The 17,523-nt window shown below is 38.1% G+C and overlaps 1 long non-coding RNA gene across 6 annotated transcripts; it reads left to right on the forward strand.

Annotated features, from left to right (window-relative positions):
• Positions 1-9: 9 nt before the first annotated feature.
• On the forward strand, positions 10-13,949 carry LOC111041772. Of its 6 annotated transcripts, none has more exons than XR_002605359.1 (6): positions 10-206; positions 7,657-8,501; positions 9,016-9,097; positions 12,707-12,948; positions 13,080-13,250; positions 13,600-13,949. It is a non-coding gene; the product is annotated as an uncharacterized LOC111041772 (long non-coding RNA). The 6 variants fall into 6 exon arrangements; XR_002605363.1 differs by lacking the exon at positions 10-206 and adding an exon at positions 11,845-11,945 and having other exon boundaries at positions 4,651-8,501; XR_002605360.1 differs by lacking the exon at positions 10-206 and having other exon boundaries at positions 4,652-7,802; positions 7,892-8,501.
• The last annotated feature ends 3,574 nt before the right edge of the window (positions 13,950-17,523 follow it).

A 17,523-nucleotide genomic window follows, 5' to 3' on the forward strand; every position in this document is an offset into this window, starting at 1 on the left:
TTGCACGGTTGTTTAAACGAGTGCTTCGTTGTTCAATATACATATAAGTTTGTAATCGCCAGGTGGTTATGGGAAGCAATTCGAACGTGTTCAAGAAAAACGTGGGACGCAATACTAGTATTATACCTTTCCATACCTACTTTATTTGTTTATTTGCTTAAAATCCTGTGAAGACTCAAGTACAAATAAGATTACATTACTTAACGGTTAGTATATATAGTTAAGTAAAAATAACATATATTAATATTAAACTAATCAATTAGGTATTAAAATTTGCAATAAAATAAAATGATAAATGAAAAAAGAAATATAAAGGTTCATAAGTTTATCGTTTAAGAGATGCGATGCGATCGATTGGGCTATTAAAATATTATGATTTTTATTCAGTGGCGTCTTATAGAGGCAGGACAGGAACGAGACAAAAGTATTGAGGGACCTGGGACATATACAACTGTACTAGATCCAGAAGCTCAGGACAAGGTGTAGTTTCATTTATCAGTTTGGTCATGAATCAAATATCATTGCGTCGCGCGTCGTCTTTTGTCCAGGCATTCCAAGTGGAGGCTCTCTTGAATTATACAGTTAAAGGTATAGATAAGGATGGACTATGGAGAAAGGTCACCAGTAATACGTTGACGCTTGCAGCCAATATATCGTAGACATTTTCTTTGAACACGTTTAGTCAAACCTATTTACATCGTTTACATCCGATTCCATCATAGTATACCGAGCTATATACGGTGGAACCTCGGTATCTCGACCGAAAAAAGGAAGATATTCCACCTATCAAAACTTCGAGTTGCCGCGGTAATTAAAAATATACGGACAAATGATCGGGTGTAAAAAAAAAATTCGATGTACAGAAACCTTCGGTTATACCGAGGTGTCGCTGTACTATTTGTATTTCAAACTATGATCATTCGGCTGTGGACGTTACATTTTACACACGGTGTATACAGTGCACGGTATGCCTATATCGTATGCACATAGTATAATAATATGGCCAACATGGGTATACCGTATATACTCGTTCGCATCTCAATATTCGTTGTATTTAAATTATTCTTCGTCGTTCGGTGTACCTACATATACATGTATAATAATAATATATGCGCTGAGCCGTTCGAATTTACAATATTATTACAATATGACCTCGTGCACGACCATGGCTCACATACTAGGTATACTTACTGGTATATGCTCATAACTTCGTGTTTACGGTATATTTTACACAACGAAATATTGTTAGGTTGTTATTGTTGTCGTTAGTATCATCATCGTTGTAATTGTATGAATGAACACCGAATGATTTCGTTTTGTTTTCGCTAAAAATACCGCAAGAAACCTATATACGGTTAGCGCGTGATGGTGTGCGCGGGGACGATATATTATCATCTGCCGAATATAACATGGTAATAATTTACTTATTCGTCGACGGACGCCGTTTTATAATATGTTTATTCTGTCAATTTTTCAAACATTCCCGGCGAGATTCGATTTATTTCCATCATTTTTTTTTCTTTTCATTTCCTCGCGTTAACGACTTCCGGACGACGCCGCCAACCACGTTTATAATAAACACCGTCGTCGTTATCGCGGACGCCTGGTAATTCCGGGAAAGCTTCTATATACCATTTGTGGAAAAAACTCCTCTCCCCCCGGACCATTTGATGCGCGCCTCCGCCGGAGATGATCTATATACGAAGATTTCCACGCGGCATGGGACGTGGCGGACTGCGTGGAAGAAAATATGATCCAAACCGCGGGTTATGTACGACGATCTACTGGACTAGAACAAAAAAACCACCCCCGAAACGAAATGCGTACACCACCGGCACCCCTCGCCCGTTTATCGTTCGTCGCGACGTCGACGGCACGGTATATAGACTTAAGCGTTATTAATCCGTCGGGAGGACGTCTCGAAGATTTTTGCGCGACGACGAAAATATCATAACTCGAGCTCGTTTCGCTGGGCGGTGAGACGGGCCATAAAAAAAAATATATCATCGGCGGCGGTTCTGCAGAGACCTGCAGCAGCAGCACACCCGACGATTTATGTCTCTGCACATTCGCACCCCAAGACATTACGGCCATAATGTAGATTTGTAGTCTCTATATTATTATATTATATTCGCGCGCCAGCACACACACACACACACACACACACACACGCGCGCGCGCGCATGTGTATATGTGTACGTGTACGTGTGTGTGTGTGTGTGTGTACAATACATATTTTCGGTCGCCCTTTTCGGCGACGGTCCTCGGTCTCGCAAACGACATTCCCCTATATCCATGACCTCACCCCCGCCGAAAAATTGATATAACCTTCCGTTAATATCTAATGCACTATATTATAATATATTATGTACATCGCACGCGACTGGCGACGACGACTACGACAATTGCGGAATTATGATTCAGCTAGCGCTGCAGACCATTGCGATTTTGATATTGACATATTGTATGTAAAATATTGTTGTTGCGTGAGGTGAGCGACAACGACCGTGTGAGTCTTCTCGGACGTATTGGATTGTAGAAGATTGGCTTTGCGGAAAAAAATAGTTTTTGTTTTTGCTTGCCGACCAACACTTGATTAAATATTAAAATATCGTCGGACGTATTTTTCTTCACATGTGCGTGTAGATACATGTTTTGTTTTGGCCGTAATAGTACAAAATCATCTAGTGTTTATGCAAAGAATGCAGATCACCCAGAATAAATTGTCTACTTTGTATTTCGTTACAAGAAAATGATGTTACGACGACCAGAGCAAAACATTTATTTTTTAAACATAAAAATATACATATTATGTCATATAGACCTGACGTCGATGAATCGATTCCTAATCAAATATTATGGGTATTGGGTAGGTACCCACCCTTTGGCCTTTTTGGTTCGATTTCATTTCCTGCAGGACGAATATCGAGTGTTCACCCTGTAAGTGTATCGATTACTGTATAAGTATTACGATATTGATCCCGGTCGGGGTACATGTACATAATACACGAAATTTATCGAAAACGAAAAGCGCGCGATTATCGTTTACCAGCAGCGATTCTCATACTGTTGTACGACCGATCACAGGATTTCAATGTAACTGCACATGATAATATACAGTGCAGTAGCCACGTGATTATTAAATGGGGGGGGGGGGAGTTAAGTATAAATGACACCAAGTTTTTTATAGTTTTCGTATCTAAATAACACCACATTTACCAGGGGGGAAATATCAGTTGGGGGGTTTAAACACCCGCAGGCTCTTTCACTGATATTATAATATTATACGAGTGCGTATCGTTTGCGATTTTCTTCACCGCTGCGCCGCACGTCAAATATTAATAAAGAAATTACATTTTTATTGTTACGCGAACGTGGAAAGTGAAAAAAATGCCGAGCTGGAGGTAACAACAATAATAAATATAAGACACAATATAGTCGACACTAAATTATAAATTATAAATTTATAACAATAGGTCTCTCGCGGGTATGCCGAATATCGCGCTCTCGCACCTGCATCGCTCGGTTCACATAATAATATAATAAAATATTATACTTGGGTCTCGACACTTTCGAGAGCACCCTGTATAATAGGTATGAAATATCGTACACAATACCTTTCCACATATGTATAGGTATATATACACGCGGATAATGCGCGCGTAATAATAACAATAATAATAATAATAATAATAAAACACCGTAACACTACAACAACACTCTGCACGCAGTATAATGTTATGTGTACTGCAGCTACGAGGGCATGCGCACATAATATTAAAATAATAATAATAATAATAATAATATTAATAATGAGAAAACCCGCGACGGCACGCACACTCGCGCGGGAAGCGGAGTCGGAACGAGCTCCAGCCAGCCATAGAGGTCAAGGGTGTTTCGAAAAACAGTTATAAACGTCGAAGTCTCTCGGCTCGCTGCGCCGCATATTATAATGATGATATGTGTGCACAAAATAAATAACAGCATAACATAATACACACACACACACACACACACACACAACGTCTCGCAGTAAATGACACACACCAGCGTAGTGCGTACACGATTATGGGGTAAATGAAAAAAAAAAAAAAACAATATACGACGATAATAACAAGAAGTATACGTAGAAGAAACTCGAGTAATAATAAGCTTACGAGCCCGCGGGTCTACGCCTCGGGCACGCATCGGTCGGTATACAGAGCGCACGCACTCGTCGCGTATATGACACGACGTGTACGACACTGTACCCACCCGTGCTATGTGTATATATAGCGCGTGTCCATTGTTGTTGACGTCGGTGGTTCACAAAAGTACAATGTATATGTGCGTATATACGTGTGTGTGTGTGTGTGTGTGTGTGTGTGTCAGTTGAACCGTGATGTGTAGCTCGCGCCACACAATATCATCACGATCGAACCGTCCGTATCATGACACAATATTCGTGTACGCGTGCGGGCACAGGGCCGTTGGCGGTCTTAAATTATATCATGTGTACATAGAGGTACAACTACGCGAGACCGGAGAAAATATCGAGTTTTTCGTTAGCGCGCTTTGCGGTGGAGTGGACCTACGGTAGAGTAACGAAATTACGACGAGGACGCCACACGTGTAATAACGACTATCGTCTATTTGTGAGTGGGGGCGTGGGGGTGGGGGGGGGAGGGAGATGTGTGATTTCCTGCGGCGATAAACGCGGACAGACGTCGGATTGTAGGTTGCGATCCGTATCGCATAGATGTGTGATGGCTGTTATTATTGTTGTTATTGTTGTTACTGTCGTCAGGTGCGGGCAACACAAATTGTATAGCACTAATCATACGTTTTGCGGGGTCGTGCAATCAGCACCGAGTAAATTGGACCCGTTTCAATTATATATAACCAGGCAACAGAAATATTTGGGTCGTGGGTAGGCGGATCGTGGGACTGCCAGGATCGTCGGCCTCGAATCCAAAATTATCTACTTACCCAGCACCCTGCAACTGTAATGACGAAAAATTCGAAATTTCCCGCCCAAATCTCACTCTGCGAGAATTTATGCGCACTGGCTAGATCGGTTCTGATCACGAAATTTCTCATCATCATACTTTAAATTTGTAAACGTTGGCGTTAATTGATTTTTAACAAACCGATGGATTAAAATTAAAATATTTAAAATGCTTGGTTTTCAATCTTAAAGTGTAGAATATGATTACTAGCTGACCCAGTGCACTTCGTTGCCCGTTAAAATGTCAACTCTATTTGAGTTCAACTTTTTTTAACTGTGTTCAACACTTGAAAATGTTCTACTATTTCTATTATAATCTGTGACCAATGATAAGAATTATTTATAAACAAAAAATTCAATTTCCATCGACTATCGTGGTTCTCAAAATACTTATACAAGCACCACTTTAAAATACCGATTTCGGAAAATCTTCTGTCATTGCACATCCATTTCATTCAAGGAACCAATAAACAAAGTTTTAAGTTTGTATGTTTTGTAGTTTTTGAGATGTAGCGATCAGTGAGTGAGTGGTATTTGACATATAAAATATGTTTTCACATATTATTATATTTGTTTTTAGACAACCTCATTTAACGTAGATACGCTAAATTGTTACGCTTTCCTCTTTACGTTGTATGTTCGCAACTGTAAATTTCAATATTTTTTTGTAATATGTAACTCTTTACTTCAACGTAGCTTCTGCTCGAAGGAAGTGAGCAAGTATTACAGGAAGTCTGACAAGTTATTATTTTGTTTAAATAAAAGAAACTTATCATATACTTAAGTCCAAACAGGAATCCTTAGCTTTAACTTGGGGAGGGGGGGACTCTACTCACGTTAAGTTAGCCCCTCTACTGCACCACCACAAAACTTTCAAAATATTAGTAACCCAATTTTTTTGTAATTTGTAACTTTGAGGGACCAACTTCACCCGGCGAGCACTTTACCCCACATCGATCAAATCGATGGAATAATTAAATTAATAGTTTTTCTGTTAACTTGTAACGAACAGTATATAAGTCTTACAACCCATATTACGTATATATAAATATAGGGACAATAACATTCGTGTCTCGTCGTCGCATCTACCCCTATATATAGGCAGGTACGATAGAAGCATTTGCGCGCATTATTTTGACCGTTTACACCTTTTACTATTTACCATCACGACTTCAACAATAACAACAGTTTAATGGGTACCTATATTATAATAACAATTAATCGGGAAATTCTCGTATCATATGCGCTCGGCGGTTTCTGCATTATGCTGCAGCTACACACGGCCCGCGGGCGCGAATTAACGTTTTTTATTTTTTTTCCAAATGCACAACGCCTATGCGTGCCCACCCATATATACCTACACGTATATAATACGATTAGGTACCGCAGCTATCCTCGGTAATATAACCCTGCCGCAGGGCGTTACCGGCCCCGGCGGGTTATAATGGTACACAATAATATTATATGTAGACGGCGATAAATTACCGACCCGCCGATAACAATATTTTATTATTATTATTTTATCGGATATGCGCGCACACACATAATAATAATCACCTTTTCAATGATATTATTATACTATCGACTCGTCCACGAGTCACTAGTATATTACCACGACCGCGACGTCGCCGTCGTTGCAACGTGTGTACATATAATATTCGTAAATTATATATGTATATGCTAATGCCGTCGTACACAAAATACGATCAGTGAGTGTGTGCAGACTACAGAAGAGGAGGAGGAGGTTCTCGCGTGCATGACAATGGTCGTAGGTACCTATAATACCCGGGTAACAATGCGCGATGGGTTTAAAGACGAAACCGTTGACAGTATACCCAGGTATATAATAATAATACGTCTACCCGCGTGTCCAATTTCGGGACGCGTTCTATCTCGTTTGGTCGTCGTCGCAGTCGTTGTGTATGCCTACATTATTATATATAGGGGTGGCGTGTGTGTGTGTGTGTGTGTGTGTGTGTGTGTGTGTGTGTGTGACTTGCCGTCGTGAAATATGCAAATCGCGGCCGCAGCAGCCGCGACGACGCGCACTCGCACCTTTTTTATTTTGAAAACAAAAAAAAAAAAACGACACGGTGAAAAACGTTCAAGTCGCTTGGGCGTTGGGACGGCGGCAATAGCGGAGGACACACACGCGGGACGATCCTACGCGGTTAAAAGGGTTGAAAACTCCCAACGCCGAGCCCGGCCGTCTATTATGTTATTATAATATGTTTGTGTAATAACTTTTGTAAACAAAACCGCGTCAACAGTCATACCTATACATTATCGTTAGGCGTGTGTAGGTATACATATAATATCATACGGGTTCGAGTCTTCACGATTATCGTAATAATATATTATAATCGTTTCTGACGTACACGGACGGGTGGGCATTGTAGGTACAATCGGGTAGGTACTCCGTGGGGAGCCTTTGCACGCATCGTATCGGAAACGAGTATTATGTGCAGGAATCCGCATGTATTGGTAACCGATCGCATGCGTAATATTATTAGCATATTATTAAATATGATAGATTTTAAAAGATTACAATGGATTTATTATCATATACGTTGTGTTGCGTTATTATTGTGCGCGTTTATGCGTATACGCTGCTGATGCGCGAGGCTGTGACGTAATATTTTGTAGTGCCTAATTATTGAAAACTGTAGTTTTAGAGCAAAACGTCAAAGGTTCGCAGAGGCTGTCCGTTCTCGGGAAGGTTTGGAGGTGGAGGCGAGCTCAGCTATGTGCAGGTCCGACTCTGCAGTCGACTAAACACGAGATAATATTTTTTTGTATTAAAATACGCAATGGTGTAAGTGTCAAATATCATACCGTAGTCGCGTAATTCAAAACGATATTCACTGAAATTACAAAAAATAACTTAAATACATTCCTATCCAGTATCATAATCTTGTAATCGTCACGAAAATACCTACAAAGGTAGGTATCAAAAACTCACAGCTCGATAAACAGATATCCAACACGCAGGCCACCAGATTCAAGAATCTGTGATCCCGATATTATTGCGTACACTGCATATAGCGTCGATTTCCATCATCCAACTCAATTCTGATAAATATTTTTGAAATGTCCAATCGCTTATTTCGTCGAGCGTGTCCAAACGGAAATGTAAGTTTTTAAATTTAGGAGGACGGCCAGGACGGGTACGACTGTAGTATATCGTATAAAGCCATATACTCGCAGTACACAGTTTCAGGTGGGACGTGTCCATGTGCGCTTGCATTTGACGAACTACTATCATGATCGCAGAGATATACTATAGTGAAATCGACTCGATTCTGATAAATCATTCGAAAAGTTCAATCACTCGTTCCACCACCGAGCAAGTCCAAACAGAAGTATGAGGTTTTAAATTTCAGAGGACGATGGTATGGACCAGCGTATCATAATATACAAAGTTACGTACTTGTACACGGCACTAGCTGGGGCCACGTGCACTTGCGTTTGACGAATAATTGTTATGATCTCAAAGATGTACTAGGGAAATTGTGTAAGTACGAGAATTTAATGTTATAATAACACGTATAATGTTAGGTACTTCTGCAGCTAGTTACACCTACCGCATACGTCATATTGTCGTCGAGTGTAACGACGAATTAAAATTCAATTACTGTACACTATATATATTATATATACGTATATATTACAGTTTGATTACTATTTAATTTCCCGTCGTTAGCCAAACTGTACGATACATATAGGTATATTGTACTTCTAAAATATAATAATATATAAAAGAACGCCGCCCCGGCGCCTAATTGAAAAGAACCTATCAACACACGAGTCGTTACAGAGGGCTATCGGGCTATGTCATTATATTATATATTATTAAATAAATGTATTGCGCCCGAGCAGTGTTGTATGAACTCGTTTTCGAGGACCCCAAAGTACGACGGCTCCCCTCCACTCCCCACCACTTCCCCTACTTGTTGTCTGAATATTTTGGACATTTGTCGATAAATCACAGAACATATTATACTAATATTATATTTCTTTACACACAGGTTATTAGAACACTGCTTGAACAGGAGTGATATAGCTGTACCAATCAAATATTTAAGTATACGAAACTAAATGTAACTAAAAGTGAGTAATTTTTCTCAATAAAATGTGTCAGGACGCTTATTGCGGTGACTGTTAAATGTTCACCATTATGCAGGTGCCCACGTCGTTATTTTTTTTTTCAACGAAATCCAAACGATTTTTCGGCGCATTTCCGACCGGTTTTATAAATCTATTGATAAGTCTTGAGTAGGCACTATACATAGGTAGGTAGGTATAAGTCCTAAACATGCGTTTTCTCGTCTTGCGCCACTTCCGCAAGAATTATGCGGTAAAGCACGATTGGGCATACAACGATTGAGCTACCTTTTTAGCAACACGATTGAGCATAGAATATTTTACACGATGTTGCCACATTCACGTCGCCAAAATTTTGTAATTTATTATTTTCACGTATATGACCACTATTGAGACTTTTATATTGACTTGTAATTAAAAATATTATTAATATTTTTATTATTACCTGTTATTAAACAGATCTATATAGAATAATGTGACTATACTATTGACTATGAAATCATTTTTTTTTTTTTTTTGACATGTTATATTTTGAATTAATATAATTATTTAAATAAATATTATCGCATAATACAGTTATAGATTTAAAATGGCAACGTTGCAGAGTTTTTTATGCTCAATCGTGTAGGTTTTCTTTTGTATTTAGATTTTCTTTGATACGCCGATAATTTTGCTCAATCGTGTCGCTAAAAAGGTGTTTTATGCTCAATCGTGTATCAGCCGAATTATGGTCAGCGGCGTATATAGTAGGTTGCAACCTATTCAAAATTATATTTCCAAGATGGGTCACTGGTTGAGAACCACTGGTCTATATGGTCCAAATGTAGAACACTAATGTACGTTTTGTCGGCGGCATGACTTATATATAGGCAGGTACGTCACATATTTTATACCACGGTAATAAAAATTAAAAATATTATGTCAGACGACGTCGGTCACTGCATCATGTTGTACGTCGATGTGCTGATGATAGTAATATTTATATTTACCTCCAAAATGATCGTACTATAATATAATATAGACACTCTGCACACGAGCAAAATTCTTGTAATATTACGTTAAGTCATGTATACATATGCATTAAATGTGTATTCTTAAAACGTTCGACGGACATCACGACTTGTTTTTAATGCGTTTTTAACAACTCGCTCATAGTCGCGTAGTTACAGCTACCAGTATATATATATATATATGCATATGTCATGTACACTCCGAAAGTGAGAGAAAAGCAAATAAAAATTTAAAAAACGTGATTTTGTCAAAAAACCTATGGCCGAGTAAAAAACACTCGACCGTCTGTCGTTGACGTCTTGTCTGCCCTCGGACTTGCTCCTGAAAAAGTCAAAAGGAATAATATAATATAAAATGTGCACGTAAACTTCAAAATCGTATTATTTTTTTTTCATTTCATTTCGTTCTTTTTATATACGCAGGTAGTCGTTCCGGCGACCTGCAGTATTCATCCAAACATTCTCGTCACTCATTTTATTATTATGAATATTATTTCTTCACGTGCACATCGCGATGAGTGTTTTTCTCTCGGAGCGCTCGCAAAACGTAAGCCGAAGACGAAGACAAATCTGAAAAAAATATTATAAACATCGTATTCAGACTTTCAGAAACAGTTCGATCAGGCGTATACCTTCACCTACCCATAATATATTATCTCATCGAAAAAGATTCTCCGGTGATAAACGAATGACTCGTATTGATTATTTTTTTCGTTGTATTTTTCGTATTCAAACACATTCGTGCAGACAGGCAACGACCATTTTACACCTATACATACGTATTATATACAAAATCGAGTACTCGGCGTATTCTGAGAGGATTTTTGTTCGTCGTTTCATTCAAACATCATTTCACATACCTAGTTATTATGTTTTCGTTTCCATTAAAAACTTTGCAAACAGGTCGAATTTATTCTGAGAAGCACATAACAATGGTTTTATGTGGATAACGACTATTATTATCACTTTAATAAATAGCTCATTTTAAAAATTATTTTTTATTAATGTCAAGTGAACGATTGAATTATGTACATCCTAGAGATTCAGACTCGAAATGATGTTGCTTTACATGATGGGTTATATAGTATCATTTTCTTTACTGATCGATCCCACGACTTGAAAATTTAAAATACCTACTTAATAAATCATATCCGATAAATATCTTCTCATTTTGGTTGTTGAAATTTTCTGTTGTCTCGTTATTTCCCCATAGAAGTATTGGAGTGATTGTCTATTTATACTGTGGGTTATTTCACAATTATTAGTTGAATCAAAAGTCATCAATTAATTGATACATAATATGCTTTGTACAATAACGGTCATTAAAATCCCTATTGGTTTTTTTTTTCATTTATTATTGGTTTCTAGTGTAACCATTATAGCTCAACAATTATTCAATATATAATCCCTATAATTAAAATATATTTAAAGTAGTTTTTATACTATTTTGTGTGTACAGTTGTTAAACTTATTTGATAACCTTAACCTATGTGCTTTTTATTAGGTACTTATAGAAACACGTTATTTATAGTGTCGCATTCTGGTATAAGATATTTGACTTTAAAAATTGTAAATTTTTTTTAAAACGAGGGTTGGATAAAATTAAGCCTAAAATTATTTATATTGTGTAGCCCGCGATCACCTCTCAAATAATAGTAAAAAATATTTCGAAAATATACTGTTTTTTTATTAATTAATCACGCTGTACACATATTTGTTATTAATTTGTAAATTATTTATTAGTATTCCAGACGTCTACAGAAAATGTACGTTCTTCAATTTTTTCAATACGCCGCAGCACCATCACCATATAAACACCACCAGGTTGCACCCCCTTCAATTGGGTATTATTATTCGTTAACTTCTCATCTTGTGAAACGCGTAAAATATAATACAATTTTGAGATCAGATTGACGCCACTTTATTTATACACCCAGAGTGATGAACGATCTTATGATTTTAAGTAGTCGATGCCTGTCAAAGTTGTTCGTGCAGAGTCTCGATGATAATGTATTCGTTCGCATGTGACACATCGAATTGGGTTGTACCTATTTTATTGTTGTTTTTTTTTTTTTTTGCTGAGTGTCGTAAATATCGGTTTTTAGCCACCAATCGTAATCGTTAGAACGTTACGGTGCAGCAGTGTACAAAATTGTAACTAGTTATATTCCATTCAAAAAAAAAAAAAAAAATATTAAAAAAATACACTGTATAAAATCCGTTATAGAAGCAACTAGGATGGCTAGGTAAACTTTATTGTCCCCGAAAATCCAAACCTCGAAGAAGTTAAACGATTACATTTCAAACGTATTGTTTCGTCCGAATACAGCGGCGATGACTTACTCGCCTAATGTTTCGTCGGGTCTTGTTACTTTGGAAAGCTCGGATTTTTATCGCCACGCAGTCCTTGTGCTTGAGCTCTAGAGATTGGTATAAATGCAGTCCATCGATAATTTTAAATATTGTCATTGATCTCGTTGATCAGTTATCCTAGGTACTCGATTATAACACCGATTTTTTTAGGTATATATCGGCTGTTTACTATATATGCTTGCTCCGAGTTGCTCGCTTCTACATGATCATATGTTTTGTTTTTAATTTACAGATTATAACGTCTTGTCGAGCATTGTACTTTTGAAGATTGCAGCCATTGATCATTGTATACAAGCTTTCGAATTATTCTCCTAGAGCCATTCTTCGACGGTGGTCGGACAGTTCTAATGTACCTGTATATATGGAACGAATCGGTGTGCGGCGAATGAGCAACACAACTGTATCGTATTTAATATGTTGTTTATAAGTTAATTCCACACGGCAATGTTCTTGATCCACGGTTAAGATATGAAGGTAATATAACTATAACGAGAAATAAAATCGACGCACAATAACCAGATATGACGATAACTGAATATTTATACGATCCATGCATTTTCTGGACACTATTTCATTATTCAGTTATGGTTTCGTTTGATTTTTAGAAAGCGCAGTGGACAACAGATTTAGCCGCGTTCAACAGTTGCTGCTGCAACTATGCAGTCGTGATAGAATACATTGGTTTTCACTGATTACCATATAAAGTACTAGTGGACGAAAGCGTCCGATCAGATGGATATTCGTGTTTAGAGTATTAAAAACTGCAGTGAGAACGAGTAAGGATAAGTAGGAATCGACATTTAAAAAAAAAAAAAAACTGAAGAAAAGTTGGGAAAGACATTATTTATTTATTGATAATTTAAACGGTCCAACTGTCCAGTACACGTTATATGTATACACGTGTAATAGTAATGAGGTGAATTTGAGGAACAGTAGAATTTAATAAATAGTAAAAATACGAATCAATGAATATAATAGAGCATAAATTACTAATGATATAATTATGAAAAAGACCCAATAGAGTTGAAATTAAAAAAATTAATTTGGCTATCACATTAGCTTATTGTGTATATTATTATCTACAATGACTGAAAATGTTAAAAACTCGGGGTTTTTTTTTTATAGATAGAAGATTCGATTTCGTCCCGGATAACAACCACTTGCGGATTTCAACGAATACACATACGTCGAAACGAATACACACAAGAATAGCGAACTGCTCGCCATTTGTATGTGGCCGATAAAAAAACGTATTTGCACATTCCGAATCGCGTATTTATTTTTACCGTCGAGGAGCGCACGCTGCACGCGGACGGCCGTCGCATTATTATAATTATATTATATTATGCACTCACACTAGCAGAACACATTATATTGTATTCGCGTGCAGCAGTGCACATGTATGGGTGTACAATATTATAATACAATAATATTACGATGACAACAATGATGGCTCCCGTCCATCCATTTTCGCAGTTCGTTTATATTATTTGTTTTTCATTCCGCCCCCCCCCCCCCGTGTCGGGTGCTCATTGTCATAGACCCACGATTCGGCTTCGCACCCCATGCACGGGGCAAGTCCGTCGTCGTTGCTTATGCGACCAGGGCGTACATTTACCATACATAAAAGGCCGTACGCACGTCGTGATGTATACAGAACGAGTGATTTGCATTAAAAAACAGGAACAGAACTCGTCGCAGTGTATTGCATAAGATCCGCTGCACGGCAATGCCGAGTGCATACAGGGCGCTTACTTTTTGTCGTAATGCGCACTGCCCGTGTCGCACAGCTGCTGCAGATGCCGAGCTGGTATATACCATAGATTAACAGAGATACTCTATGGTATATACCAATGCCCGTGTGTGAGCGGAGACCGTCGATTGCGTCCGACGATTTTTTCCCTACCTTTTCCGTGTTCCGATTGCGTCCTCAGTGCAGGTAAGCTTTGATATCTAACCTCATTTATTTGGCCCATATAACGGCGTGTAGATCTGTCTAAACAGGAATCGGTAATCACACGAAGACTAAAAATCCTATATATTTGGGCTGAATTCTATATGTATTTGTACATTATTATTTTTTGAATGTCACTGAAAAAATAATTACTTATTTGAGTTGTGCAGTACATCAAAATACTCTGAATAGTATGCCATCTTGATATTCTGTTACAGAATATGAAAATATAAAAATCTATTTCGTCGTTCAAATACATAAAAACTTAAAAATAACTATATACGAACGTTTATTCAATAGTTGTTACGAAAATCTCGTTAAAATATACCGTAATCGAATGCTCACATATTATCGTACAATAGGACGCAATCGGAACATTAAAAGGGTAGGAAAAAATGATTTACCTATACTTGACGTGTCGTGTGCGCAATCGAAATACCGGAAACGCATATGAGGTCATGGAACGACGAGACGCGCGAGAAACTGCGGTCGAGTGCACTATCCGCTTTATTTCCGCGTGATAAATACATCATAATATCGGGCGTCGTGCGGATCGCTCTGTATGCGAGCCCACGCACACACGACACACATGCGTGTACGATGCTAGCCGCCATTTTTGCACATGTCGTACAGGCGGTAATGTACGTATATTATTTATATTGTATATGGGTTAGGCACACACGCGTGTGCATGCACTTAACCCACATTACACACGGTGTATGCGACGTGTGCAGTATTGCGAGGAGACCTCGGCCTGGTCGGAAGTATCGAGACCGTCACGAGTCTTCGTCGTGTATAGCAGTATTGTCAATGTTTATCACACGCATCTTTCTGCGATGCGTCGGCACTGCAGCACACTGCGACTGTGGTGCACCCGCGGATGCGGCGACGCCGACTGCAGCGAATGGGGTGTGGACGTGTGGTCGAACTGCACTTGGGCTCAAAAAAATATTTTAATACAATTATCATGCATTTGAAGGGCTTTTTTCTTTGCTGAATTTGAAATCATTCTCCGAGGTAAATTAAGTGGTTGTATCAATTCAGACCGAAAAATTACTTTAGAAAGTCCATCTAGATATAGTTTTGAAAGACAACCACGATAGGTATCACGCCATTTAACACCATCATTTACATATTTTCTTCACAATATTTTTAACGGGTTTTCCATTTTAATTTTTTTTTCTGTGAACGAGTGCATTCGACCACTACCTGCTTTTTACCCGAGTGCAGTTCGACCATCAACTTTTTCTCAATCCGAGTGCAATTCGACTATTCATTTGTAGGTAATAAGTGCAATTCGACTATCCCGAGCGAATGCACCCCGAGAACCGTGTACGGTTTAGGCGCGTTTACCGTGCATTATCGGCGTCGAAAAGTCTCCCACGCCGCAGCAGTAATAGCAATGGGCATCAGCCGTTCCGGATTTGTATGCATGCTGCAGGTGCAGTAATGAGTAAACGAGCATATAATTATATACCCCGAGACCATGAAAGTATATGAACCCAGACGCGTTGACCACGCGGTTTCTGAGAAAAGTCGGGTGCTCCCGGCCAGTGTCCGACACCGCACGAGTTGTCCAATTACGCGTTTCTTCGGTACAGTATTGCAGAGATTTATGTTTACTTTTTATTTATAACGTACCCGTATTCGATGCATAAATAACAGCAATAAATGTCAGTATAAGATACACGCGCCCGTAGAGTCCGGTGCTATTATTGTATTTCAGTAAAAACAGTAGAAATTATTTCTAATCGCGTCTGTATGATTCACCTCTCTGTGAGGTTTCCGACCATCAAAGTGTTAGTACCGTCTCTTCGATTTGTGTACAGGCATTTGAGCTGTTAATGTAATCAAATATTATTTTTCACGGTTTATAGGTACTGTTAATTAAAAAAAAACCAATATACCCCCCGATGAAGGTTGGTGTAGATAGGTTTATTAATTATCGATGACATATTACGGCACACCTGCAGGGATGACTTAGGTCTTATTCATTGTCACACAATATTTTAAACCATTTACAGTTGTTTGATACACCTAAAGTCAGTGCCGTATTTTCAACTGTTTTCTGGGAGTCCAACAAATTTTTTAATTCTAACATTTTATATAGGTATTGACATAAGAAAAATGTTGTTTATTTATTGTTATACTTATCGTTTTTGTATGAGCATCATCTAGGTTGTATTTACGTTATAATATAATATCAAATTAAAATTTCAATATCATTAGGTATAATTTTTGGGGGTTCGGGGAAGGGGGGTGGGTCCAGGACTGAAAAACTCTCTCAGCCACAACACAAAACCTTCTTCTTTTGTAATAATATCACGATAATCGTCGCCGTATTATGTACTTGTCGCGAGGTTCATCCCCGTCGATATATGATATATTTTTCTGTTATTAATATAATTTTGAAAATCGAGCAACACCGGGGATATAGCGTCGAGCACTCGAGTCGGTATGAAATAACGAAAACTTATAATGGGATGTAGACGAGTAGGCACGCAATAACAATAAATATTTGGCGAGACGTCTGTAAAAACGTGTTTCTTTTTTTTTCACCCCGTCTTCGAGGGCCCTTCGTTTAGCACCCGATCCGTACACCTAATAATAATAATAATAATAATAATAATAACGATATTATAACTCCCATTATTCACTATTGTTATTATCATCATTGTTGTTGATCGAACGTTGTCGCGGTCGGGGAAAACACGTCGTGTACGATATAACTTACAGGTACGCGTCGTTTGTTGAGGGTTGTCGTAATCATTTCTACCTGTATACTGCAATATCATATTATTATCATTGTTGTTATTATTATATAAAAAGGGCGTTTTGCGGATACATAATATTATATACGAACCGACGACGTCCACGAAAAATGATTTTCGTTTTTATCGTATTATTATACGGTTTTTATTATTATTATTATTATTATTATTATTAGCTATTACGCGATGATATATTTTTACAAACGTCTCGAACGATTATTATCATTATTGTCATATATTATAATTGGATTTTCGTCTTCGGGCCGCCGTCCGTCTGCACGGGATAAGGTAGAGGCGGTATTATATATATATATATATGCGCAC

The sequence above is a fragment of the Myzus persicae genome, unplaced genomic scaffold (genome assembly GCF_001856785.1).
Source record: "Myzus persicae strain clone G006 unplaced genomic scaffold, MPER_G0061.0, whole genome shotgun sequence".
NCBI classification, from domain to species: Eukaryota; Metazoa; Arthropoda; class Insecta; order Hemiptera; family Aphididae; genus Myzus; species Myzus persicae.